The sequence below is a fragment of the Thunnus albacares genome, chromosome 5 (genome assembly GCF_914725855.1).
Source record: "Thunnus albacares chromosome 5, fThuAlb1.1, whole genome shotgun sequence".
NCBI lineage: Eukaryota > Metazoa > Chordata > Actinopteri > Scombriformes > Scombridae > Thunnus > Thunnus albacares.
The window spans coordinates 4,401,281-4,428,400 of record NC_058110.1 but is presented as its reverse complement, the minus strand read 5'-3'; the positions used below and the strand labels follow the sequence as shown (position 1 = coordinate 4,428,400).

Genomic DNA, 27,120 nt, shown 5'->3' with positions numbered 1-27,120 from the left:
ATTTTAACTGTTGCAATGCGTCCAATAAGAGTAAGTGGTAACTTGGTCCAGCGTTTAAAATCATCTTCTATGTTTTTCAGCAGAGGGGTGTAGTTGAGGTTAAACAACTCTGACAGCCTGGAGGAAATATTAATGCCTAAGTATTTGATATTACCAGTGTGGAGTGGGAGAGAGGGATCTTGGGCTGCAGAATCCCAGGCATTTGCGGTCAAAGGTAGAATAGTGGATTTGTTCCAGTTTATTTTATAGTGTGAGATTGAGGAGAAGTTGTTGATTATTTTGAATGTTTCTTGTAATGATGTGAAAGGATCTTGTAGGTGTAGTAATAAATCATCTGCATATAAGCTAAGCTTATGTTCTGAATTAGTATATTGTATTCCTTTGATTTTATTGTTTTGTCGTATGGCTGTGGCGAGTGGTTCAATGAAAACTGCAAATAGAGATGGAGAGAGTGGACATCCTTGTCTGGTTCCCTGGTGGAGTGTGAAGCTTGGTGAAGTGATCCCGTTTGTGGTAACTGTGGCCCTTGGTGAAGCATATAGTCTTTTAATCCAGTGGATGAATGACTCTCCGAAGCCAAACCTGTGGAGGGTGGAAAATAGAAAAGTCCAGTTTACTCTGTCGAATGCTTTTTCTGCGTCCAGTGATACAATTACGGTTTTGTTGTGTTTTTGCTGTGATGTATTGATCAAATTAAAAAGTCGACGGATATTGTCTGAAGCGTGTCTATTCTTGTTGAAGCCTGGTTGGTCGGGATGGATTATAAGTGGAATGACCGTTTCTATTCTGGTTGCCAATGTTTTTATAATGATTTTGAGGTCTGTGTTAATTAGTGATAGGGGGCGATAACTGGAGGGGTGGGTTGGGTCCTTATTGGGTTTTAAGAGTAATGTCATTACGGCGGTGTTCATGTGGGTGGGTATAATGGAGGTAGTTTTAATTTCTGTAGTTACTCTGAAGAATAGCGGTGATAATATATTCCAGAAATGTTTGTAGAATTCTGCAGGAAAACCGTCTGGTCCAGGTGATTTATTGTTTGGCATTTTGAGTAGAGCTTTATGTAATTCTTCGAGGCTGAGTAGTGAATCTAAAAGGTGGGCTAAATCTGATGGTACGGTTGGTAGGTCCAGATTACTTAAAAAAGTGTCTATTTCTGATTGACTGGGTTTGTGATTTGAGGAGTAGAGGTTGCTATAAAATTTATGAAATATGTCATTGATTTCTTGCGGATTATGTGTGACTATCTGTGGAATTGAGTATGGATGGGATTATTGCTTTTTCTTTTTTGAGTTGTAATAGATTAGCCAAATATTTACTTGATTCATTATTGTACTGAAAGTTTTCATATTTGAGCTGTTGGATAATGAATTGTGTTTTCTTGTATATTATGCTTTCCAATTGGGTTTTAAGTTGAGCTGATTCATTTTGTTTTTGTTCACAGGGATTGCTGGTTAGTTGGTGTGTTAGGTGTTTGATTTTTGTCTAGTTTAAGCTAGTTTCTTGTTCCTGTTGCTGTCGTTTCTTATGTGATGAATATGAAATGATTATTCCTCTGATGACTGTTTTTCCTGTTTCCCATAAGAGTGATGCTGAGATCTCTGGAGAGTCATTCATCTCCAGAAAGGATGCCCACTCTTTCTGAATTAATGTGATGAAATCTGGATCCTCCAAGAGTGATGTATTGAAACGCCATCTTGTGGGAGACTTGATATGTGTTTGAGTTTTTATTGATAAGGAAACTGGAGCGTGATCACTGATTATGATTGGATGGATTTTGTTTCCTTGGATGTGCTGGGAGAGTGAATTACTTACAAGAAAGAAGTCAATTCTGGAGGAAGACTGATGGAGAGAGGAAAAATATGAATATTGTCTGGATGATGGGTTTTTCATTCTCCAACTATCGCCAAGTCCAAGTTCCTTCATGTATTGTTTAATAACTTCAGTTGAGTGCCAGGTTCTTGTGTTACCGGGTGTGCTAGAGCGGTCGGTTGTAGGATTGATAACAGTGTTGAAATCTCCGGCTATTATGATGTTTGCTGAGTTGTATAGTGAGGAGAAAAAATTATGGAAAAAGGATGGGTCATCATTGTTAGGGCCGTAAATGTTTGCGAATGTGTATGTTGTCTGATTAATAGATGCATTAACAATGATGAATCTTCCTTGTGGGTCAGTGATGGATGAGTTATGGATGAATGGGATGTTTTTATTGACTAAGATCGAAACTCCTCTTTGTTTTGTGTTGAGTGTGGATGAGAATATTTTATCATATTGTTTGAGTCTAATATATTGTAATTCAGAGTTTGTAAGGTGGGTTTCTTGCATAAAGCATATATCAGCCTTTAATTTTATGAGATGATTGATGATTTTGATTCTTTTAGTCCGTGTACGAAAGCCACGTACATTCCACGTTACCAGGTTGAGTGTCTGCATTGTTATGTGTTTGGTTTATCTTGTTTTGAGTGAAGCATAAAGAAGAAGCCAGTGAAAGGGGGGAGGAGGACGGTGGGGGGAGTCGAGTTTCGAGCTGGTTGCTATAACTGCTTTAGACTGTCTAGACATAACGGTGAATGGTGACAATAACATAACATGAGAACACACATGCAGGGCGCACTTGATTGAGATTTTCGCCACATCACTCTTTAACTTGTCAATGGCACACCACCTGTTATTGAGTATGTAACCCACTAGGTGCTACAGGGTAAAGAATAAAGAATATATGGACCAGGGGCTAGGTTTGTAATGGGAGGGTTGAAAAGGGAATGGCAGACAAAACAGGTAAATGGAGCCACCAGGAACGTTTCAGGTAAGTTTACTGTACCAAGTTATAAAACATGAACATAAAATGCAGTGCAATTATCATCAATATCCCAAGATTTCACAGTCTTTAAGCAGAACTTGAATTGAAAGTGTCCATGAGTGCAATGTCCCTTTAATGTCTTTGCCATATCAGTCAGCGCGCTCAAGTCAATGTTTTATGTCAAGTCAGGGGGAAAAATTCAAGTAGTCGGATGTGTGGTGGTCCTACCACACTGATACTTGAGTGGAAGCAAAAAAAGATACCAGGTCCTCTTCTCAGGTCTCGGTTCCTCACTCCTTAGGTTAAGAAGAGCTCTCACTGGGGGCTCGCCATCTCCCATCCACAGGGAGAATCCAGATCCAGTTCTCTAGTTCTCAAAAAAACCCAGCCTGCATGAAGACAGGACTGTTATTTTCATGACATCACTACTTTTCTCTAATGGCCATAGTAATATAATAATTCTCCACACATTACTGTAGCACAATAATGATTAAATGAATTCTCTCTTTTAACTGTACAGTTGTTGTTGTTGTTGTTTTTTTAATCTAAATGTAAGTATTTCCCACATTTTATACATTTTTAATCAACCTTTTAAACATGAATTTAATCAACATGAATTTTAGCTGTTAACCCATGAATTATGATGTTTTAACTTTTAGTTATAAATGAACTTATCCATCAGTTTCATCATACAAGGTATCTCAATATAACGACACACACACTATCAAAATAAACATCATACCTTACTTCTTCTAAATTATCAGAGCAATAATATTCAGTTTTTAACTCTTAAGATAGTTAACAGAAACAGTGAGCAGCAGTGATAAGCCAAGTTCAAGCGTTTATGGAGCACAGACACGTTTTCTGCCACCTCACACATCAACTCACACTGTGGCTAATACACTTAGCATGCGCTGGCGCTAATTAGCTCGGCAACTCACCCAGACGATAATGCCAAAAGTACTACTACTCCTGGCTCACGGACCCTCGCACACCTCTGACGTCTTCAGATGACTATTTTATCTCATGGGTATGTTAATAATCGCTGTTCTAACTCTCTATTTCTCATCTACTCCGACCGCTGCTGTTTTACCCGCACTGCAACTCACTGACTTCTGCGTAAAGAGAGGGTGGGACTTAACTCCCTCTAACCAATCATAAGTTTGCTCTACTTGATATGACAAATAAGGACTGTGTGTGGAAAATAAGTCATTGACAGATTGATTAACAAATGAAAATGAGCTAAATAAGGAAACTATAGAAAAATAAAGATAGAATTGGACCCAATTCTCTACTGGCTTACAAGTACTTTAACACCTACACTGTTTGCCTGTTACAACTTGTCCTGGATTTAGTCCTGTTCGGGACATGTGTGCAGGCAGTCATCTCAGTCAATTGCGCCCCGCGCAGCGCAGATGTACATAAACGTACATAAATATATATTCACGTATATAAATATACATAAAAGTACATAAATATACATAAATGTACATTCACGTACAAAAATATACATAAATGTAGATAAATGTATGCATGCAGTGAAGAAAGAAAGCAAGAGGATAGAAAAGAAAAGAAAAGAAAAGAAAAGAAAAGAAAAGAAAAGAAAAGAAAAGAAAAGAAAAGAAAGAAAAAAAGAAGCAGCAATATATACAGGCTCTGAAGCAACCAGGCTGCCTGAGCCTCCCATACCAGCACGACAGACTAGGCCAGATCTATGCACTGGCAGGGCCCCCCGGTGTCATGCATCGCGAGCTTGAGCTCAGCTGTGCACCGCGAGCTCGAGCTAAGCGGTGGACCGCGAGCTCGAGCTCAGCCATGCATGACACCTGGCGGCTATCGAGGACTCCCCTCGGCTGCGGACCGAGGCGACGGCTGCCGCATGCTGCTTGCGGTGCATCAGAGCCTCCACGTCTCCTGTGAGGGAGTGTGGAATGGAGATTGATGGCAGGACGGGGTCCTATTTATAAACTCGGTTCCAAGCCTTGACGCTGTCATTGATGACGTCAAATAAGCACTGCTGTCAACTGACAACTGATGACACATCAATATGGACATCCTCTGTGATGTCACATAGCCGTCACGACGAACATAAGATGAAATGAAAGAGTAAAATAAACATCTCAAACTCAAATTCATTGATAAATAGAATATTTCTCACAACAACAGGTGGAGTTAAGGGAAGCTTGATTGATGCCAATCACAACAGCTCCTCTCATAAGCAGCAGGCAGTTTAATGAGCCAAGAGCTCCGGAGAAAACTCTTCTTCCCAAGATAAAAAAATATATACACTTCCCTAAATATGACTATACAGCCCGAGCACACCGAATATTAACAGACAGCACCCACATTTATACAGTATGCCAAATATGCTTTGGAGGTAAGATTTGAATTTCGGTCGCAGGAGACACTGAAATTCCTGTCACCACGTGCAGTGTGCACATTGTTAGCAGACAATTAGCATATAATGTACAAAATATTACATGAAACCAGCAGGTTCTTGTAAATATTCCTTTTACACAAGTAATCAACTTGAAATCATTCCCAAATTGTGTCAGTAATGTTACTAGGCTGTATGATCTGTAAACGGTGTAACTTAGGAAAAAATTGTCATAGAGTTAATATTGGATCATGAGGATGTCTTGTCATACTATGGGAAAACTGATGTCCTCCTGAGTGATGTATATCTCAGCAAAGGAGCAATTATGTGTTCTGATGTCAATTGTGATGGACATTTCTCACCCCAAAGCCCTCTGTGCTATGTGTGATGGTATTGTGGGAGCTGTGTATGAGGCCGGAAGATAATACTTTGCTTACTTCTTCCACCACCGTAAAAACTAGTGTTATGGTATACAACAAAATAGTTCTAACACAATATAGGCTAGTTTTAGTGTTATAGTGATGTGTGTCTGTGGTGCTGCATTGATTGGTGCCATTGATAGTAAGTGCTCCTCTTCTCCAGATGGAGGCAGTGTGGGCCAGACTAAGCAGCATTGCTTTCTGAGGTTTCTTCCTGGAACATGAAGCTGTCACAGCTGTTTGTTGTAAAGTGTGCAGAGTGTAAAAAGACTGGGTCCCGCTGTATCGCTCAGGCCGCACTACAGCGTCTATTCACAGGCGCCATCCAACTACTGAGCGGCACGGGGGCTTTGACCTGCTCCGTTGCCGACCTGGGCCGGTGCACCCCTCCTCAGACCACCTGGTGGTCCCGAGCTCCCCCAGGAGCACCATATCCATACCCAACTTAGTGCCGACACCCGATCCACATAGTCCGCTGCAGTTCAGAGCTCCTGAGCTCAAGCCATCCTCCAGCCTCAGCCTCCCGGTAACTTGGATTACAGGCGCGCGCCACCGCACCCGGCCAGAGACACCTGATTCATCCCAGTTTTGGGATTTAACAAAAGTCATGTCGCCAACAAGCACCTTCCAGCGCCATCTAGCTTCCAAAATGCCAACTACAGTGTTGAAGCTTCATCAAACAGGTCAACACTTTCCCAAAGATCACTCACTGATAATGTCTCATGTTTTCAATAAAGATACATACTTGTATAACATATGGCCAATTGCTCTTTTAATCTATGCTCATTATCAATTTATTCATATCATCCTATATACATACAGACGCTTGACAAATTCAAGGAAAAGCTGCTCCAGGTCTGAATGCTTGACCCCTACAGTGAGGGGATCTGGTGGCTCTGTTATGCTGTGGGGGGCATTTTGCTGGCATGGTTTGGGTCCACTTGTCCCCTCAGAGGGAAGAGTCACTGCAAATCAACACAAAGTTGTTCTGAGTCATCACCTTTATCCTATGATGAAACATTTCTATCCTGATGTGAGTGGTCTCTTTCAGGATGACAATGCCCCAATTTATATGTTCAAAAGGGTTCACTGAATGTTTTGATGAGTATGAAAATGATGTGAGTCATAGTCTATACTATGGCCCTCGCAGTGACCAGATCTCAACCCAAATTCAACACCTATGAGAACTTTTGGACTGACGTGTTAGACAGCGCTCTCCACCACCATCAAAACAACAAATGAGGGAGTATCGTTTTGAAGAATGGTATAACTGACTTTTATTAAAAATAAACAAATAAATAAAAAGTTGTGATTTTTTTCTTTTCATTTGAATGTATGTGATGTACATTGTTTGTATTGTATATTTTTTCGAATGGACTGAGTTTGACAAGAAAGTTGACATAACATAATATAAACGTGGTCAGGACATGGATAACTGATGCAGATGAGAATAGAAGCCACCTTAATGCAGAAATGACAGAGGTTGTCACTCCAACACAGACCATCAGAAACCTGGATAATGTAAGACTCATACAGGCATATCCTGAACAGGACTAAAAGCAGAACACGTTGTAAGAGGCAAACAGTGGACATGTAAAAGTACTTCATACCAGTCTGTGTGTTGTTGACACGTTACAGAGCAGTGATGTGAACCCAGTGATGTGGCGAAAATGTCAGTCAAGTGCGCCCCGCGCAGTGCCTCAAATGTACACAAACATACATAAATATACATAAACGTATATACATATACATAAACGTACATAAATATACATTCACGTATATAAATATACGTAAACGTACAACTTTACCGCTCAATGTTTCATTTTCATTGGTGGGTGGGCCCTCAGCGCCCCCTTGCCCCTGAATGGCTAGTGTGCTCTATCAATTATGTTAGCACTGTACTCTTCAAAATAAAGGTTCTACCTCTTTGCCTTTAGACAGTGCATGTCAACACAAATACATATACATACATACATACATACATACATACATACATACATACATATATAGTGAAACATACACAGACAGACAGACAAACAGACAGACAAGGCTACCTCACGATCACAGACCATACTCGTATTGGCGACTACGATGCCCTTTAGCCTTTAATTCATTTTCTGCAGCAGACACATTTTCATGTCTACTCAAACAGACTGACTACATTTGTACTCAGCCAAATCCCTGAGTAAGAAAAAAAAAAGCAGCATTGAACGTTTGTAGCCCTTATATTATCATTTAGCACAATTATGTCTGTAGCTGCTATCCATCCATACCTTAGCTGATGTGATTTTGAAATTCAATGAAGAAATAATATCTAGATATGTGTATAAAATAAAATTTAATATTGGTACGTTTGCATGTTTAAACACATATTTAAATATACAATGGACACACATTCAAACAGTATTTTTGATTTATTCAAGAGTGAACATCAAACAGACAAACACTGAGCATCAAACAGGTTTAAAAAAAAAGATGTAAATGGGAAATCTGTTGAAAATTACTTTTTGAGACCAGACCAAACCCATGTAAAACTCAGAATGCCTCATGCATGCTCATCAGGAGCCTGACAAATGTGAGATTGTTTTGGTGAGGGGAAATCAACAAGCTCAAAAACATAAATAATTTAGTACAGAACAAGTGTTACTCAAAGTCCAAAATCTTTCAGGAGTGTTACATCTGCATCCAGTGCCATGGTAGCCCCCTTCAGGTGCAAAGAGACATGACCTGAGTTCTAGTTCAACACAGAACACTGAACATAGAACTTGAACATACAGTACAGAACACACTAAATTGAACTGCTGTCCTCTTTAGGTCAGGGACCTTAAAAAGGCCAGTGCTGCAGACAGTCTAGGTACCTCTGTGTACACAGGCTGTTCATCCCTACACTTGACGCAGAAGATGGGAAGATGTGTTTCTCCACCTCTCAACGCTGATCCTACATATCACCAGGCTCCAACAGCAGGAGGAAAACATAACATGGACTAAGTCATTGTATCTTTGAAAAAAAGACATGTAAATGGGAAATATGTTGAAAATTACTGATTGATATAATCGACTATATTTCTTAAGCATACACTCAAACTGAGATAAACACTGTTTGTTCAGAGTCCACAAAAGAAATACTTTAGAAAAGATTACGTTGTTATAATATGAAAATCAGGTACTGAGATTATAACTAAATGTGGACAAAATTTCCATCTTGTCACTTGATGTCATTGATAGTTAAATGTAAAATTTGAAAGTTCAAAAGTTAACACACAGTAAGCACTGTTATTACTGATGACCAAGCCAATTGTAAAAGGTCATAAAAGTCATTAGGTTTCAACAGGAAATTACTATGGAGTCTGGTTGAGCAGACTAACCGTAGTGTAGTCCTTTAAAGCAATATTTGTTCAAAATTTTTTTTGATTCTCATTGCCATGATATTGCCTGAAAACACAAGTCTGTATTCAATTGTTTTTCATTTCCTCTCTAAATCCATAATTTTTACTTAAAGTCAAATTGTTATACAGGTACTGTATTAATTGTCAAGTTAAATTATTTTGAAGACAATTGTTCCAGTACTAATTCTAATACCACATTTGATTATTTCTGTGTTACATTGAACAATATTCAAACAAATGCAGAATGGAAACAATACCTCTGTTCAAACAGGTACATACAGGTTCAAACAGGTACATAATAAAATCCTACTCTGAAGTCGACAAAATTGTCATACATGTGGGTATGAATGATATTAAATAACAGCAGTCCAGATTGTTAAAACGAGACTTTACCCATCTCTTCAATGTCCTTAAACAGTCCCGTGGCAGTACCTACATATCAGCACCAACCCCCTCTTTCGGCCGTGGAGTGGGGTGTTTCAGTAGACTGCTCAGCCTCAACACCTGGCTCTTGTCTGCATGCAACTCCAACAGTGTGCACTTCATTGACAATTTCAATCTCTTCTGGGAACGTGGACACCTTTTTGGAGCAGATGGTCTCCAACTGAACAATGCTGGCGCACGTATGCTTTTTGCCAACCTGACATACAACATCAACCATCCTCATGCTCCCATGTCCACCTGCCCATCACGTCACTACAGCATGCCCATCCACCAGTCAAGTGCTGACCGGTCCGTCAGTCATTGATGCTCCCTTGGTCCTGGTCCATAATTGTTCCGCCGCTTACAGCAGTACACTTTCTACTGGACTTGGACCATAAAATGACACTTTTAAAATCCCTGCCAGGATTAGCAACAGGCAGTTGCAGGAAAACATTATGATTAATTGTTTCTCTTCGCCCCCAGTATCTTCTCCTTTACCTCCGTCACCACCGGTCTGTGCCTCTGGCTCCCTCTCCCGCCCAACTTATTTTTATGACAGCCTAGAAAGCAGAGGTGTCATTTCTGAAAATCTAATCATTATTAAACCTATCAGTTTACCTCTTCAAACCCCAACCAGAGTTGCCTTACTGAATGTGAGGTCCCCATCAAATAAAGCATTTATATGTCAAGACATTATCTCCTCTAATAAGCTGTTTTTCGTCACGGAAACGTGGCTAAATACAGACATCATTCCACAAATAGAAGCCACGCCCCCCGGTTAAGAACATCTCCATCAGCCAAGACTTACAGGTCGCGGTGTTGGTGTTGCCGTAATCTTTAGAAATATTTAACTTGCTCTCCTGCTTCCCTTGGCGCTTTCTCTACTTTTGAATCTCTGGGTTTTGTACTAAATGGTAAATTACCTGTATTGTGTGTTTTAGTCTATAGACTGTCAAATCAGAACAGAGCCTTTCTTAGTGAATTTTCTGAGCTCCTTTCTGTTGTCATGTCAAGATATGACAGGCTTTTAATTTTAGGTGATTTTAATATACATGTATGCTGTCCTACCAATACATTGGCTACAGATTTTTTGCATCTTATTGACTCTTTTAACTTAGTTCAATCTATGACCTGCCCAACACATGTTAAAAATAATACTCTGGACTTAGTCCTTTCCTTTGGCCTTTCACTTAGCGATTGTGTTCTACATGACATCTGTGTGTCTGACTGTAAAGTTATTTTATTTGACACTCAGCTTCCTCTATCCATACCAAAACTGCCTGAGGCTCTTGCGTCTTCTGGATCCATGGGTAGAGTTTCTTGAGGACTCCTGCTGTTTCCTTGTCTTGAAACATGTGGTCAGCTAGTGAGACCCAACACCTCTCAGATATCATCACCAAGAGCAGTCATAACTCCAGGATCCTGTTTAGCACCATAAATTCTATCGTTAACCCCTCTGCTTGCTGCACTACAAATTCCTCCCAAATCATTTGTCAGGAGTTTAAGGACTTCTTTATAAACAAAATTGACAGCATTAGTTCAAATATTTCACACCCTATCAAAAATTTCTCACTGGCTACTGAGAACCTTCCTGTTTTAAATAATTTCCACCCTGTCTCTTTCCCCCTGCTTGGTCGGATAATTGCAGGCACGAAGCCCACTAGCTGTCAGCTTGATAAAATTCCAACAAAGCTCCTAAAACAGTCATTTGCAGCAGTTGGTCCTAGCATACTGATGATTTTTAACAGTTCTCTAGCCACAAGCACAGTCCCGTCTTGTTTTAAACATGCCATAGTTCAGCCACTCCTTAAGAGGCCTGGTCTTGACCTGGCTATTCCAAACAATTTTAGGCCAATTTCTAAGCTTTCTTTTTTATCTAAGGTTTTAGGAAAGATTGTTTTTAATCAGATATTGTCCAAAACAATATTTTTGAGAAATTCCAGTCAGGGTTCCGCAAACACCACAGCACAGAGACAGCTTTACTAAGAGTGACTAATGACCTCTGTGCTGCAGATGTCGGTAAATGCTCCATCTCAATTCTTCTAGATCTCAGTGCAGCCTTTGACACTGTTGACCACACAATTCTCCTGGATGGCTTGCAACGCTGGGTCGGCCTCTCTGGATACACCCTTGATTGGTCCCACTGCTACATTTCAAACAGACAATTCACTGTTTCTATTGGCAGCTCATCCTCCACACCAGCAAATATTTCATGTGGGGTTCCGCAGGGTTCAGTTTTAGGTCCTCTTCTTTTCTGTCTTTACATACTCCCATTAGGAAGAATCATCCAAACTCATAACATCTCTTTTCACTGTTATGCAGATGATACTCAAATCTACCTCCCCCTCAATTCCCAAAATCAGGCTGATGTAACTAAATTACAAAACTGTCCCAAAGATATTAAAGACTGGTTGGCTCATAACTTCCTGCTATTAAACGAGGACAAAACAGAGATCTTACGCTTTGGCCCCCCACATCATACTACTGCTATTACTCAGAACCTCAATCACCTCTCCACCTACATCAGACCACATGCTAAGAACCTGGGTGTTATACTTGATAGGGACCTAAATTTAAACAAACAAGTAAATTCCATTGTCAGGTCCAGCTTCTTCTAACTCAGAACCATTTCCAAAATTAGGCATTTCCCCTCACCCTCTGACCTAGAAAGAGTTATTCATGCACTAATATCATCCAGGCTGGACTACTGTAACTTCCTCTACCTAGGCATCTCTCAGGCTACCATTTCCTGTTTACAACTTATCCAAAATGCTACTGCACAATTATTAACAAGGTCCAAGAAACAAGACCACATCACCCCTATCCTTGCATCCTTACACTGGTTCCCCGTTCATTACAGGATAAACTTCAAAATTCTTCTAATTGTCTGTAAATCTCTCCACAGTCTTGCCCCTATTTATATCTCAGAACTTCTCACCCTTTACAGCACCACCAGACCCCTCAGATCCCCCCAGTGTGGTATATTGGCTGTGCCTAGTTCATGGAAAAAAACGGCTGGGGACAGGGCTTTTTCTGTAGCGGCTCCTCGGCTCTGGAATAGCCTGCCAGAGACCATTAGACAGGCTGAGTCTGTTGATGCTTTTAAGATGCACCTGAAGACTCACTTTTATTCTCTGGCTTTTAGCTGTGTTTAATCTGTTTTTTATCAGAATTTTGGGTTTTAATTTGTGCTTAAAAGTGTTTCTATTTTTCTCTTGCTCTATTTTTTATGATTATCTGTCATGCACGTATATGTCTTTATGCTTGTATCTGTATACATATGCCTGTCTTTGTGAAGCACTTTGGTGCAAAACCTGTTTGCTTTTAAGTGCTATATAAATAAAATAAACTTGAAACTTGAACTTACTGCCATGACTTGCACTGCCGTCAAGTCATGGCTGGCAGCCACTATGATCTTCTTAGTGACTACATCCAGGCCTTGGGATGCCTCCAGCAGGTCCTCCATGTGGTTCCTCAGTGTGTGGACTTCAGATTGCTCATTTCTGCATTTGGTACAAATGCAAATAGTTATCAGATCAAGTAATTACACCCATTTAAGACAGATTACTATTTGAAGAAATTTAGCACTGTGTGCAGATACGTATTCCCTAGCAAATAGAATGTTCCTAAATTAATAAGAACATGTTGAAAAATATTTTGGATTTTCTTGACAGCTTCCATGAAAATTAACTTTCCATGAAAATGTGTGTATCTGTAGTAGAAGTTTGAGTTATGAGTTATGAATATTTTGGAAATGGGATGAATTGGCGACACAGATGTAGAAGCAGTGAATTGAAGCAAGTGATAGCTGCTGCACACTAATGTTACTCTCTATATCGTCATTATAAATTTTGATCATAATGCAGGATATGTTTACCTGAACAAAAATTCAGCACAGTGGGGTCAAATTATATTTATTTATCCAAATTACATTTAAAAAGATATTGTTAAAAGATTATCAGTAATTGACTGATAATAGAACTGAAGGTGACAGTGGCTCCTCATACCATATGCTGACCCACAAAGCACAGAGGAGGTGCGCTACAATGAAGTCCATACTTGTGCACGCTCAGTTGTAGAGCGCATCTTCAAGCTACTTAAATGCTGGTTTGACTGGACGCCTCAGATGGCAGACCTATGTTGTACTGCAAAAGTCTGCCAAACAGTCAGCGCTTGTACTGTTTTAGTTTAGCATAGAGGTTTGGCATTTGGTAAGATATCTAATAAAGTTACAAAGTTATACAAGTTTTATGTAAAAGATGGTCATTGATACAGTGAGAGACAATTTGTTAAGGGTGGATGCAGCTATAGCAAAAACACAAAATGGATGCCTGCCAGAAAGCAACCTTTTGCAAATTATCTGATGGTTTTGTCAGTCTGTTGTTTGGCAGTGAAATAAAGTGCAGTATATCACGATCCTTCAATATGAATGCTAGCCCTTTTTTTACACATTAATATATTTTTCTTATTGATGGACCAGTTCACACCTTCACCAGAGAAAATTAGTCTTGTTATCTAAACAATACCTGTTTCTTGATCTTCTTTAACACCATTACCTAAATGCAGATATCTCAACAGCAGGGATTTTCCTTGCATTCTGTCTGTATGTATTTGGCACAAATGAAAATTAAATTAAAAAAATATTTTATTTACCAGTTGTCCCTTCAGATTGTCTGTAAGGATGTAGTCTTCACTACCCATGGCCACCTCCACTTACTCAAGGATCACTGGTGCACTTGCTTCTACTTCCACAAATCTAACCACGACTACCTTGTGGATACCATATTTCCATCCATTATAAAGAACAGTGAAAGAAACCAAGCTACCACATAACATGCAGTACACTGCAGTGATTCAAGTTGTCCAGCAACAGAGAGATATCGCCTGAGTTCTAGTTCAACACAGACCTGCCTTTTCATGTTTTCACACAAGCAGTTCAGTCTTCAAGATTATTTGGATGTGTATACAGCCTAATTCTAATATTAAACCACAGTATTGATACAAAGTCCAAATGTTAATGACAAGCTGAAACTCTGAACAATTAACATAGTAGATAAGTAAATATCTCACTGGACTGTAGAATAAAATTGAAGAAGTAGCTTCTTCAGTTGTGTTAGTTAGAAACATGTTAATTTAAACCCTGACAGGTATGTTAATCTCCTGATGTCATCTAATGTTCCATTCAGGAGTGAGCTACTTGGATGAGTGGCGAAAACTTAATTTAATTCCACAGTCCAGTGAGAGATTTACAGGATACCTGGTTGATTGAGATGAACCTACAAACATCTGAACAATTAAGCTATCAACTCAACAGTTTGCAAAATACCTGGAAAGTGTGGGCAATTCTGTCAACGTGCACGTCATGTATTTTAAGAGTAACTCTTGCATCCTCTGAAAAGAACAAATGTCTCCCTTTTATGTGAATTATAGTTGCTTGAAGAACAGTTTGCTTCCTATCTGCACACTGCTCTGAAGCATTGGTCCTGCAGGGGGAAATGTGGAAAAGAGGAGGGTAGATGTGCAAGCCAAGGCCGAGACGTAATACAAAGTTTGATTAAACATGGCTATTCTGATAGATAGAAATATCCAATCATCTCCAGTTTGAATGTGGATTGACTAAATGGTTCTCCAAAACAAACATACGTTGATTTTGCACCCAAAATGGCATTGGCAGAAAGCAGGTGCACGATTCCCAACTGTAAGTCGAGGTTGCTAAAGCCACCGCAATTCCTTACTGGCAGACCTTCCCGAATATACGTTCAAACCTCTGCAGATGATCCAGAATGCGGCGGCACGGCTGGTCTTCAACCAGCTCAAAACAGCATATCACCCCACTTTTCATATCCCTCCACTGGTTCCCAGTTGCTGCCTGCATCAAATTCAAAACCCTGACACTTGCTTATAAAACAGCAACTAAAACAGCTCCAGCCTACCTGAACTCCCTCATTCAGGTCTACGCTCCCTCCTGCTCACTACACTCAGCCAATGAAAGGCACCTTGAACATCCACCACAACAGGGCCCTAAGTCACTAGCTAGACTCTTCTCTTCTGTGTTTCCCCGGTGGTGGAACGAGTTACCAAACTCTGTTCGATCCTCAGAATCCCTCTCAATCTTTAAAAAAAGACTAAAGATCCAGCTCTTTCAAAAACACCTCTGCACTTGATGGACTGAAGGAAGAGAAAAAACAAAAATACAAAAAAACTAAGCTTTTAGGGAAAATGGAACCATCATTAAAAAGTTAACCAAGTCACAGAGCAGATTCAGAACTGAATGGATGGGGACTAAACTATTATTTTATGTAAGCCTTTTCATTTTTTTTTGTTACATTGGTCTGGCTAGTATGAGACACAAAATACAAATTAAAAAAATACAAAACAATTTATGAGCACTGGATTATGCTTTTATTGATTGGTTGATGCTTAGGAGCTGACTGGAGACTTGCCACTTAGATTAGAGATTTGTGACTGAAATGCTTACAAGAAGGACTTTGGACAGAAATCTGTCTGTAATATGTGATAATTGATTTGTATCAAGAATCGATACAGTTGAATAGACACCTATTGATTAGGCTCTCTCATGTTTATTTTCTCAATTTCCAACTGGACCAGCATATGAAAGAACAATGATAACTGGCTACCTGGCCTCAAAAGGAAGCCGAGCATCAGAGGGGTGCATTGGTCATGTCCGCGTTATAAACCAGCCATATCATGCAGATTGGTATCATGTAGGTGTTATTAAAGGCTACTAGATTGCTTGTGTTGTAGATTACTGTGACAATACCCTGAGGAAAGTAATTGTTCTTGCTTATTTATTCATCAGAGATCAAGAAACTTAAATCCAGTGCCATACATTGCAGAGTACATGGGTAACAAATTGCACATTGTCCAAAATGAGAAACTGGTAATGTTTGGGGTGCCCCATGTCCTTTCTGTTGATGGTTTCTCCAGCAAAACTGTCAGCCACTCCACCATGCAGGTGAAAAACTTATTTAAAATAAACAATCACAAACAGTACAAATTGTTTGGTGAGGTAGATGAGGCAATAAAACCATATAAAAAGGAATGCTCAGCAAAAACCTATGTTTTGAATACCCCTCATCCACTGTCAATTCAGAAGTGGATCATGCTTTTCGAAGTTTCTATGGAAATTTGAAAAACTATTGGCATCCATTGTAACAAAAAATCCTTACAAACATTTTGTCATGACCCCTCCTGCCTGTGATGCCTGCTTGTTTTATGTATGTGAGTGTGTTTTTGTTATTTTCAGCCTTTAGTTTGAGTGAGGTGTGCTTGGTGTGTTTTCGTTTGGTCTGTTTGCTTGTTCCCTTCCCCCTTTGTCCTCTCTCTCTCTCTCTCTCTCTCTCTCTCTCTCGCCCTCCCTCTTGCTGCGCACCTGCCTGTTATCTGCAGTCAGCACACCTGTCTGCCATCAAGTTATCTCCTCTTCACTACAAGAAACCTACACCAACAGCCAATCAGTGCCAGATTGTTGTGCCATACACGGTTTGTTTGCCTGTCTGCCTGTGAACATGAAGATTTACACCTGTTCTCCTTGTCTCCAGGAATATCTGTCTGCCTACTCACCTCACCTGCCAGCTCTCATTCTCAGGATACCCTCTGCCAAGCCTTCTTCCCTGGATACCCTTCTCAGCCAATACCCTGGCCTGTCTTCATCTCACTGTACCTGTTAATTGTCTAAATAAAATACTTTTTTTTCACCTACCTGCCGGTCCAGCATCTGCCTTTGGGTTCTGCCTGAGATTCGTGACACATTTACAAGCTACCTTTCAAGCTCACAAGGTCTTTGATACCAAAACAAAGGTTTTCATAGGAGTATTTCTTTAAATTTTGTAATGTTTCTTTGTCATAAATTTTATTTAATAACAAAATGACAGAAGCAGATCCATATATGTACCCTTATAGCACTTGTCACTTAGTTCACCCTTTCAACAAGTAGTAGTTTTTCAGATTCAGTAGGAACTGTTTCAGTGGTTTAATATCATGAAGACACATTCATTTTTCCAGATAAAGGTTGTTGGGACGTGCAGGAAAGTGTTTGGTTATTAGCAATAATTTGTAATTATCATAGATAATTATGAATTAATATTAATCAATAGTTCAGGCACCAACTGTTGGATCTGTAAGGAGCACAGTGGATTACTTGCAATAATTATCAATTATCAATGATAATTAATCAATTATAACAATTTATAGAATTATTAATATGAATTAACAAATACGGGGTACCACCCGGAAACCGGGACCAATAACCAAACAGGGTAGTCTCATAAAAGGAGTTCATCTAGAATGTTAATATCTGAGAGATATCAACATTCAAGGGTGAACAAAGAAGGATGGATTCAAGCTCTGACTCCTTCAGTCAGCCACTTTTAACAATATATTAGACACAATAATGACAAAATAACTTCTCTTTAAAGATATAATAGTGTTTATTAAACTTAGCAAAATTAACAAAGTTAACAAATGCGTCATTCAATAAACAACTACTCTAAAATCTAATTCTACCAAACAAAACACACCAGCTATGTACAGGGTTGAACACATGCAGGGGAATGCATGTGTGTGTGTGTGTCAATGTATGTGAGTGGGTGTAAGTGTGTGTGTGCCAAGATGGCGACGGGGCCTGACGTGATGACGTCGTCGATCTGCGATGCGGACGTGACTCTGGGAGGAAGTCATGTCACACGAGACCCGAATGGTGAAAGTACGGCGGTGTCTCGGTTAGACAATAGCAAGATGGCGCCGCCTGGTGGTCGGCATCTTGCACTCACCCAATTCTGTGAAAAGCACACGTGTCTGATGGCAGATAAGGAACGACAAAGAAAAGCTTTGTCCGACATTATCTGACCATCAGATGTGCATGTTGGTGCGTGTGTGTGTGTGTGTGTGCACACATGTATGTGTTAGTCAAAAGAGAAGGAAGAAGGAGAGAAAGCGGTTCCTTTGTCCACAGAGAGCACAGTCAGCACACGTATGGACGGCAATCTGTAACGCATGTTGTCTGGTTTCTGACCGACAAAGCAACTTACTTTCTCACTCACGATGGCACAAACACAACGGTAGTCCCGGGCAGGACAAACACAAAACAGTCTAGTTTGGTGAACACAACTAAACAGGCAGCAAACTTAAAATACTAAGCAGGAAAAATGGATTCGGCGGTCCGTCAACCCACACAACAAGAAACAATAGCAATAAAGCTAAAAAGCTAAATGCTAAACAACAGCACTGATGCTGAAATGAACCAGACTTATGCCTCTTACTTGATCGCTTCAGAGGGTGAGCAGGGTGTGTGTGAAGTCTGTCTTTCTGTCCGGTTCTGTCCTCGGCTCGGATTCAGACGGTGGCCATTCTCGCACGGTCGGCGAACGTTTAACGGCAGCTGGCTGATTCTCGGTGGTGTGGCAGAGAGAACAGCAGAGTTAACTCGGTGAAGAAGAGCGGGGGAGAGAAGTTCCACATCTTCCTGAAGAAACTCTGTTTCTTCCTTCTCAAGGGAATTTGAAGACGCTGGTTGAAGCAGCGGTCTCTCTTGGATCCAGGAATGTGTTCGGGGGAACACGGGCGAAGTCTCATCTCTTCCAGCAAGGGGAGTGTTCAGTGAGGGGAAAAACATGTGCGTGGGGTACCTACATTAGTGAAGCTGACTCACAGGAGGACGGTGTTTCTCCCGGCTCAGTTCACAGTGAAGGTGTATTTTTCAGGGCATGCTCAATTTTTAAAGGGGCGGTGATGTCATGGCTGCGTCATCAGGATGCTCCGCTGTGTAGGAGCATCTCCGCCAATGAGAGACTATATGTTGACTGTTCCCTGCTGAGGTGTGAAAATCACAAAGCATCCCTGGAAATGGAGTTTGCAATGGACTCCCATTGTCTGTAAGCAGCATTTTGGCGCTATTCCTTTGTCTCAGGGGAAGCAAAGGAAAAAGCACCGTGGTCAGGCTTCACAGGTTACATGTAGGCCTTCTCTGTGTGACCTCGTGGTTTGAGGCCCAACAAGATGAACATGTGAATGAGTTCTAGCTCACACAGGCTCTGCCCTCTACTGGACTCTATGGGTAATACTCCTCTCCAATCACACTCGGTAATCGCTCATTGAAATTTGCATGTACGTAGCCAGCCAGTAAGGATGCGCTTACCGATTACATGCGTCCTGCACCCTATATAAACAGCATCGCGCTGTCACTTGACTATCCTCTTTTCTTCAGCGTCTGCAAATCAACTCACTGATCTCTCTTCTCCAGGGATGGAATCACCAGTACCTGCTCGTTCCTGCCTGTTGTGCCCTGTGTCTCATTGCCATGCTTCCTCCCGATCTATGCCAGAAGCGATGGGAACATTTTGATGATGTGATGCCTCACTCCACTGTGATGAGAGCGAGCGGGAGCTCGAGATAGATCTCTGCAGCTGGATGAAATACCACCACTGTCGAATGCCTTGGCTGAGACACTCCAAGTGGCTTCTCCAATGGATGATGACAACAACCTCTCATCTGTCTCGGCAACTTTGCTGACCTTTGGAAATTTGCAGCCGACGTCTGTTCGCCAGGATTTCCTGAAAGTCATGGCCATGGCAGCAGAGCGTGTCAGGCCATGCGCCTTCGTTTCGCCTCCTCTACCAGATATCTGGCAGTGCGTTAAAGTGTCCTGGAGGGAGCTGCTGAAAACGAAGTCACCAGTGGTGGGACTGGTATCCTTCCTGAGAGTGCAGGGCCACTGACCCCCCTGGAAGAGGCCCTTGCAGCTCTCTTGCGTCCCCACTTGGAAGTTCCTGCATTTTTGCCTTCCAAGGGATAGCCCAGGCTACTCTTCGGCTACTCCCTGGCTCCCTGCACATTCAGCATGTGTGTGGACGTGGCACTGCAACTGCTGTGCGACCATGGCATGAGTCGCATGGCATGGACCATTTTCCACACAGCCAGGTTGGTGCTACACCTACCCCAATTAGCTTTTGCCATCAACTGGAAAAAACCGTGCCCCCAGCCACGTCAGTAGGTGTAATATCTGGCAGCCGTGCTCGATTCGGCAAAGGCTGCAGGCTCTTCTGTCGTAACCCAGACAGCTGGCAGTCCTCCGACTGCAGCAGGGAGTGGCAGTGGCAGTGACAACTTTGTCATGCAGGCATTGGGGCTCATGGTGGTGGGCCATCCAGTCATTCCACTGTTGCTCCTGCACATGCGCTGCCTGCAACCATGGTTCACCAGCCTATGCTTGAATCCACAGAGGCACAAGCATCACTTGGTGAATGTCCTCCCATCAGTGCGAAATGAGGTGCGAGGTTAGGCCAGACAGACCTCTACCTATTTATACACCCATAACACAGACACAGCACACTGTGTAATGTGTAAGGAAGTGTATATACACACACACACATGTAATAAGAGCTGGATAGGGCACTGCTGCTCTGCCTTGCAGCCAATTTTCCCCAGTGGCCACTCGTGGTATTGCAGCAAAAAATCCCCCTGCAAACAACATTAATTATGACTCTTTCTATTATGAACTTTTGCTCCATGGAGGTTTTATGTTTGTAAAACTTTCCTTGAGCCGAGAAAATCGATTTAAAAATCCATGACATCATCATAATGTAAAGTCTATGGACCGGAAAAGACTACTGCGCATATTCAGTGGGCTGCACAATGCAGAAGCAAACCCAGAAGCTAGAAACTTTTTTTTGGCATATGCACCAGGCAAGCAAGTCTGAAAAACTGAATATTATTGCTCTGATAATTTAGAAGAAGTAAGGTATGATGTTTATTTTGATAGTGTGTGTGTAGTTATATTGAGATACCTTGTATGATGAAACTGATGGATAAGTTCATTTATAACTAAAAGTTAAAACATCATAATTCATGGGTTAACAGCTAAAATTCATGTTGATTAAATTCATGTTTAAAAGGTTGATTAAAAATGTATAAAAAGGTTGAAAAAAATGTATAAAATGTGGGAAATACTTACATTGAGATAAAAAAAAACAACAACAGCTGTACAGTTAAAAGAGAGAATTCATTTAATCATTATTGTGCCACAGTAATGTGTGGAGAATTATTATATTACTATGGCCATTAGAGAAAAGTAGTGACGTCATGAAAATAACAGTCCTGTCTTCATCTATCATGCCAGGGCTATGTGACACCACAGAGGATGTCCATGATGATGTCCCATCAGTTCTCAGTTGACAGCAGTGCTTATTTGACGTCATGAATGACAGCTTGAAGGCTTTGACCCGAGTTTGTAAATAGGACCCCCTCCTGCCATCAATCTCCATTCCACACACCCTGACAGGAGACGTGGAGGCTCTGATGCACTGCAGCACCATGGCAGCCCACGCCTGGGCCCACGTCTGCAGCTGAGGGGAGTCCTGGATAGCCACCAGGTGTCATGCATGGCTGAGCTCAAGCTCGCGGTGCACCGCTGAACTCAAGCTTGCGGTGCATGACGCTTTGGGGCCCTGCCAGTGCATAGACCTGGCCCAGTCTGTCGTGCTGGTATGGGAGGCCCTGGGTGCTTCAGAGCCTGTATATATGCCGCTTCTTTTTTTTAAAATTTTATTTTATTTCTTCACTGCATGCATACATTTATGTACGTTTATGTATATGTATATACGTTTATGTATATTTATGTATGTTTGTGTACATTTGAGGCACTGCGCGGGGCGCACTTGACTGACATTTTCGCCACATCACTGGATTCACATCACTGGTCTGTAACGTGTCAACAACACACAGACTGCTATGAAGTACTTTTACATGTCCACTGTTTGCCTCTTACAACGTGTTCTGCTTTTAGTCCTGTTCAGGATATGCCTGTATGAGTCTTACATTATCCAGGTTTCTGATGGTCTGTGTCGGAGTGACAACCTCTGTCATTTCTGCATTAAGGTGGCTTCTGTTCTCATCTGCATATCAGTTATCCATGTCCTGACCACGTTTATATTATGTTATGTCAACTTTCTTGTCAAACTCAGTCCATTCGGAAAAATATACAGTACAAACGATGTACATTACATACATTCAAATGAAAAGAAAAAAATCGCAACTTTTATTTTTTTTTTATAAAAGTCAGTTATACCATTCTTCAAAACGATTTTTTTTGTGCTTTCTCACCTAAGTCCCGGGCCGAACCTTTGCGGTCCTTCACAGTCCTGATGGCATCCTTCCCTGGCTGTTGCTGCTTGTGCTTGTTGTTGTTGTTGATGTTGTGATTGTTTTTCTTCTGTCCCCCCTCCCCCTTTCCCTCTCTCTTTCTCTCTCTCAACCCAACCGGTCAAAGCAGATGGCCGCCCACCAAGAGCCGGGGTCTGCTTGAGGTTTCTACCCGTTAAAGGGGAGTTTTTCCTTACCGCTGTCGCCAAGTGCTTGCTCATGGGGGAATTGTTGGGTCTCTGTAAATTAAAGAGTACAGTCTTGACCTGCTCTATGTGAAAAGTGCCTTGAGATGACTTCTGTTGTGATATGGCGCTATATAAATAAAGATTGATTGATTGATCGATGGTTTATATTATGTTATGTCAACTTCCTTGTCAAACTCAGTCCATTCGAAAAAATATACAATACAAACAATGTACATCACATACATTCAAATGAAAAGAAAAAAATCGCAACTTTTATTTATTTGTTTATTTTTTATAAAAGTCAGTTATACCATTCTTCAAAACGATACTCCCTCATTTGTTGTTTTGATGGTGGTGGAGAGCGCTGTCTAACACGTCAGTCCAAAAGTTCTCATAGGTGTTGAATTTGGGTTGAGATCTGGTCACTGCGAGGGCCATAGTATAGACTATGACTCACATCATTTTCATACTCATCAAAACATTCAGTGAACCCTTTTGAACATATAAATTGGGGCATTGTCATCCTGAAAGAGACCACTCACATCAGGATAGAAATGTTTCATCATAGGATAAAGGTGATGACTCAGAACAACTTTGTGTTGATTTGCAGTGACTCTTCCCTCTGAGTGGACAAGTGGACCCAAACCATGCCAGCAAAATGCCCCCCACAGCATAACAGAGCCACCAGATCCCCTCACTGTAGGGGTCAAGCATTCAGACCTGGACCAGCTTTTCCTTGAATTTGTCAAGCGTCTGTATGTATATAGGATGATATGAATAAATTGATAATGAGCATAGATTAAAAGAGCAATTGGCCATATGTTATACAAGTATGTATCTTTATTCAAAACATGAGACATTATCAGTGAGTGATCTTTGGGAAAGTGTTGACCTGTTTGATGAACCTTCAACACTGTAGTTGGCATTTTGGAAGCTAGATGGCGCTGGAAGGTGCTTGTTGGCAACATGACTTTTGTTTAATCCCAAAACTGGGATGAATCAGGTGTCTCTGGCCGGGTGCAGTGGCGCGCGCCTGTAATCCAAGTTACCGGGAGGCTGAGGCTGGAGGATGGCTTGAGCTCAGGAGCTCTGAACTGCAGCGGACTATGTGGATGGGGTGTCGGCACTAAGTTGGGTATGGATATGGTGCTCCTGGGGGAGCTCGGGACCACCAGGTGGTCTGAGGAGGGGTGCACCGGCCCAGGTGGGAAACGGAGCAGGTCAAAGCCCCCGTGCCGCTCAGTAGTTGGATGGCGCCTGTCAATAGACGCTGTAGTGCAGCCTGAGCGATACAGCGGGACCCAGTCTTTTTACACTCTGCACACTTTACAACAAACAGCTGTGACAGCTTCATGTTCCAGGAAGAAAGCTCAGAAAGCAATGCTGCTTAGTCTGGCCCACGCTGCCTCCATCTGGAGAAGAGGAGCACTTATTATCAATCGCACCAATCAATGCAGCACCACAGACACACATCACTATAACACTAAAACTAGCCTATATTGTGTTATAACTATTTTGTTGTATACTATAAGACAAGTTTTTACGGTGGTGGAAGAAGTAAGCAAAGTATTATCTTCCGGCCTCATACACAGCTCCCACAATACCATCACACATAGCACAGAGGGCTTTGGGTGAGAAATGTCCATTACAATTGACATCAGAACACATAATTGCTCCTTTGCTGAGATATACATCACTCAGGAGGACATCAGTTTTCCCATAGTATGACAAGACATCCTCATGATCCAATATTAACTCTATGACAATTTTTTCCCAAGTTACACCGTTTACAGATCATACAGCCTAGTAACATTACTGACACAATTTGGGAATGATTTAAAGTTGATTACTTGTGTAAAAGGAATATTTACAAGAACCTGCTGGTTTCATGTAATATTTTGTACATTATATGCTAATTGTCTGCTAACAATGTGCACACTGCACGTGGTGACAGGAATTTCAGTGTCTCCTGCGACCGAAATTCAAATCTTACCTCCAAAGCATATTTGGCATACTGTATAAATGTGGGTGCTGTCTGTTAATATTCGGTGTGCTCGGGCTGTATAGTCATATTTAGGGAAGTGTATATATTTTTTTATCTTGGGAAGAAGAGTTTTCTCCGGAGCTCTTGGCTCATTAAACTGCCTGCTGCTTATGAGAGGAGCTGTTGTGATTGGCATCAATCAAGCTTCCCTTAACTCCACCTGTTGTTGTGAGAAATATTCTATTTATCAATGAATTTGAGTTTGAGATGTTTATTTTACTCTTTCATTTCATCTTATGTTCGTCGTGACGGCTATGTGACATCACAGAGGATGTCCATATTGATGTGTCATCAGTTGACAGCAGTGCTTATTTGACGTCATCAATGACAGCGTCAAGGCTTGGAACCGAGTTTATAAATAGGACCCCGTCCTGCCATCAATCTCCATTCCACACTCCCTCACAGGAGACGTGGAGGCTCTGATGCACCGCAAGCAGCATGCGGCAGCCGTCGCCTCGGTCCGCAGCCGAGGGGAGTCCTCGATAGCCGCCAGGTGTCATGCATGGCTGAGCTCGAGCTCGCGGTCCACCGCTTAGCTCGAGCTCGCGGTGCACAGCTGAGCTCAAGCTCGCGATGCATGACACCGGGGGGCCCTGCCAGTGCATAGATCTGGCCTAGTCTGTCGTGCTGGTATGGGAGGCTCAGGCAGCCTGGTTGCTTCAGAGCCTGTATATATTGCTGCTTCTTTTTTTCTTTCTTTTCTTTTCTTTTCTATCCTCTTGCTTTCTTTCTTCACTGCATGCATACATTTATCCACATTTATGTATATTTATGTACGTGAATGTACATTTATGTATATTTATGTACTTTTATGTATATTTATATACTATATATTGATGTGTCATCAGTTGTCAGTTGACAGCAGTGCTTATTTGACGTCATCAATGACCTGCCTCTACTGCATCTCAAAACCTTGTCATTGGCTATGCTCATAGCCTAGATAGATAGAATGAAGTTACGCTGCTGTGCCTCATGCATAAATGTGCACAGTGTCTCTCTTAATAGGGAAACACACTTATCGTTTCATCTGCTTGAGTTTATCATTTAATAAACTCAAGCAGATATCTTTCAATCTTACAGTCGTTTTAGTACCATATTTTATCTTTTTGTTATGATCCTTCCATTGCAGCTCAACAGGGAAATACTGTACAAGGAAACAAAAAGTGGGAAGCAGAGTAACTTGATTATTTAAATCTCCAGACATGCCAACAGGACCAGTCAGGAACTGATGTTAATTAATGTTGATTGAGTGTTTCCCAGTTGAGCTACAATGGAAGGATCAAAACATAAAAAGAGAATATGGCAACATAAAAAAAGACTTTAACATTGAGAAATATCTACATGAGGTTATTAAATACCTACAGCATCACACCCACCCTGAAGCAGAAACTATAAGTGTGTTTCCCCATTAAGAGAGATGCTGTGAGCATTTATGCATGAGGCACAGCAGCATAACTTCATTGATTATCTGTCTGTCTATCTATCTATCTATCTATCTATCTATCTATCTATCTATCTATCTATCTATCTGTCTGTCTGTCTGTCTGTCTGTCTGTCTGTCTGTCTGTCTGTCTGTCTAGGCTATGGGCATAGCCAATGACACTGTTTTGAGATGCAGTGGGGGCAGATAATATAGATATAACAACAAAAGCGAAAAACAAGTTGTTTTCTGGTTTTGGTATTGTTCCTCTTCTGATTTGAGGACGAAAACGGGAAAAGCATGTGAATTTCCATTTAATTTAATTTACATGAAAAACAGAATAACAAAATAATGCATTGTATATTTGTTTATCAAATAAGTTGAACACAGCTTTGGATGGAGGGTACACGGACTGCTGTGGATGTGTAATGTGGGTTTAATTGTTTGAGTTTATGAATGGTGCATCGCTTGGTCACTTTAAGTGTTGCTGCCGCAAAGAATCGTGGGACGGAATTATCTCCTTTCCTTTCGTAGAGGATAGTCAAGTGTACCGTGTGCTAAAGGAGATTAGAAAGGAAGCATTGAAACACCTTTCCTTAGCAGTTAGAGAATTCGACCAGCTCTTATCATGGCTGCCACATAGATACTTCCGGTTCACTTCACTCAATAAGGAAACTTCCTAAGCAAAAAAGACTATGGGCACATCTCAAGTCTCTTATTTTATGTCTCCTCGCTCCTCGCCTGAACCAGAAGTTGTTCCTGATGCCCCATTTTGACAGGCGTCCCAAGTCTCTTATTCTGCTCCGAGGAGCGAGGAGCGAGGAGGGATCTCTGAGGGATCTCTGAAGAGCGAGGAAACACGAGAGCAGCCTTCATGGAAGTCTTTTACCGGCCGACATGCCCCTTTA

The 27,120-nt window shown here is 41.3% G+C and overlaps 1 long non-coding RNA gene across 1 annotated transcript; it reads left to right on the top strand.

The window, feature by feature from the left end:
- The first annotated feature begins 16,800 nt into the window (after nt 1–16,800).
- Nucleotides 16,801–17,124, top strand: LOC122981691. The gene is made up of 2 exons (XR_006403294.1): nt 16,801–16,905; nt 16,965–17,124. It is a non-coding gene; the product is annotated as an uncharacterized LOC122981691 (long non-coding RNA).
- The last annotated feature ends 9,996 nt before the right edge of the window (nt 17,125–27,120 follow it).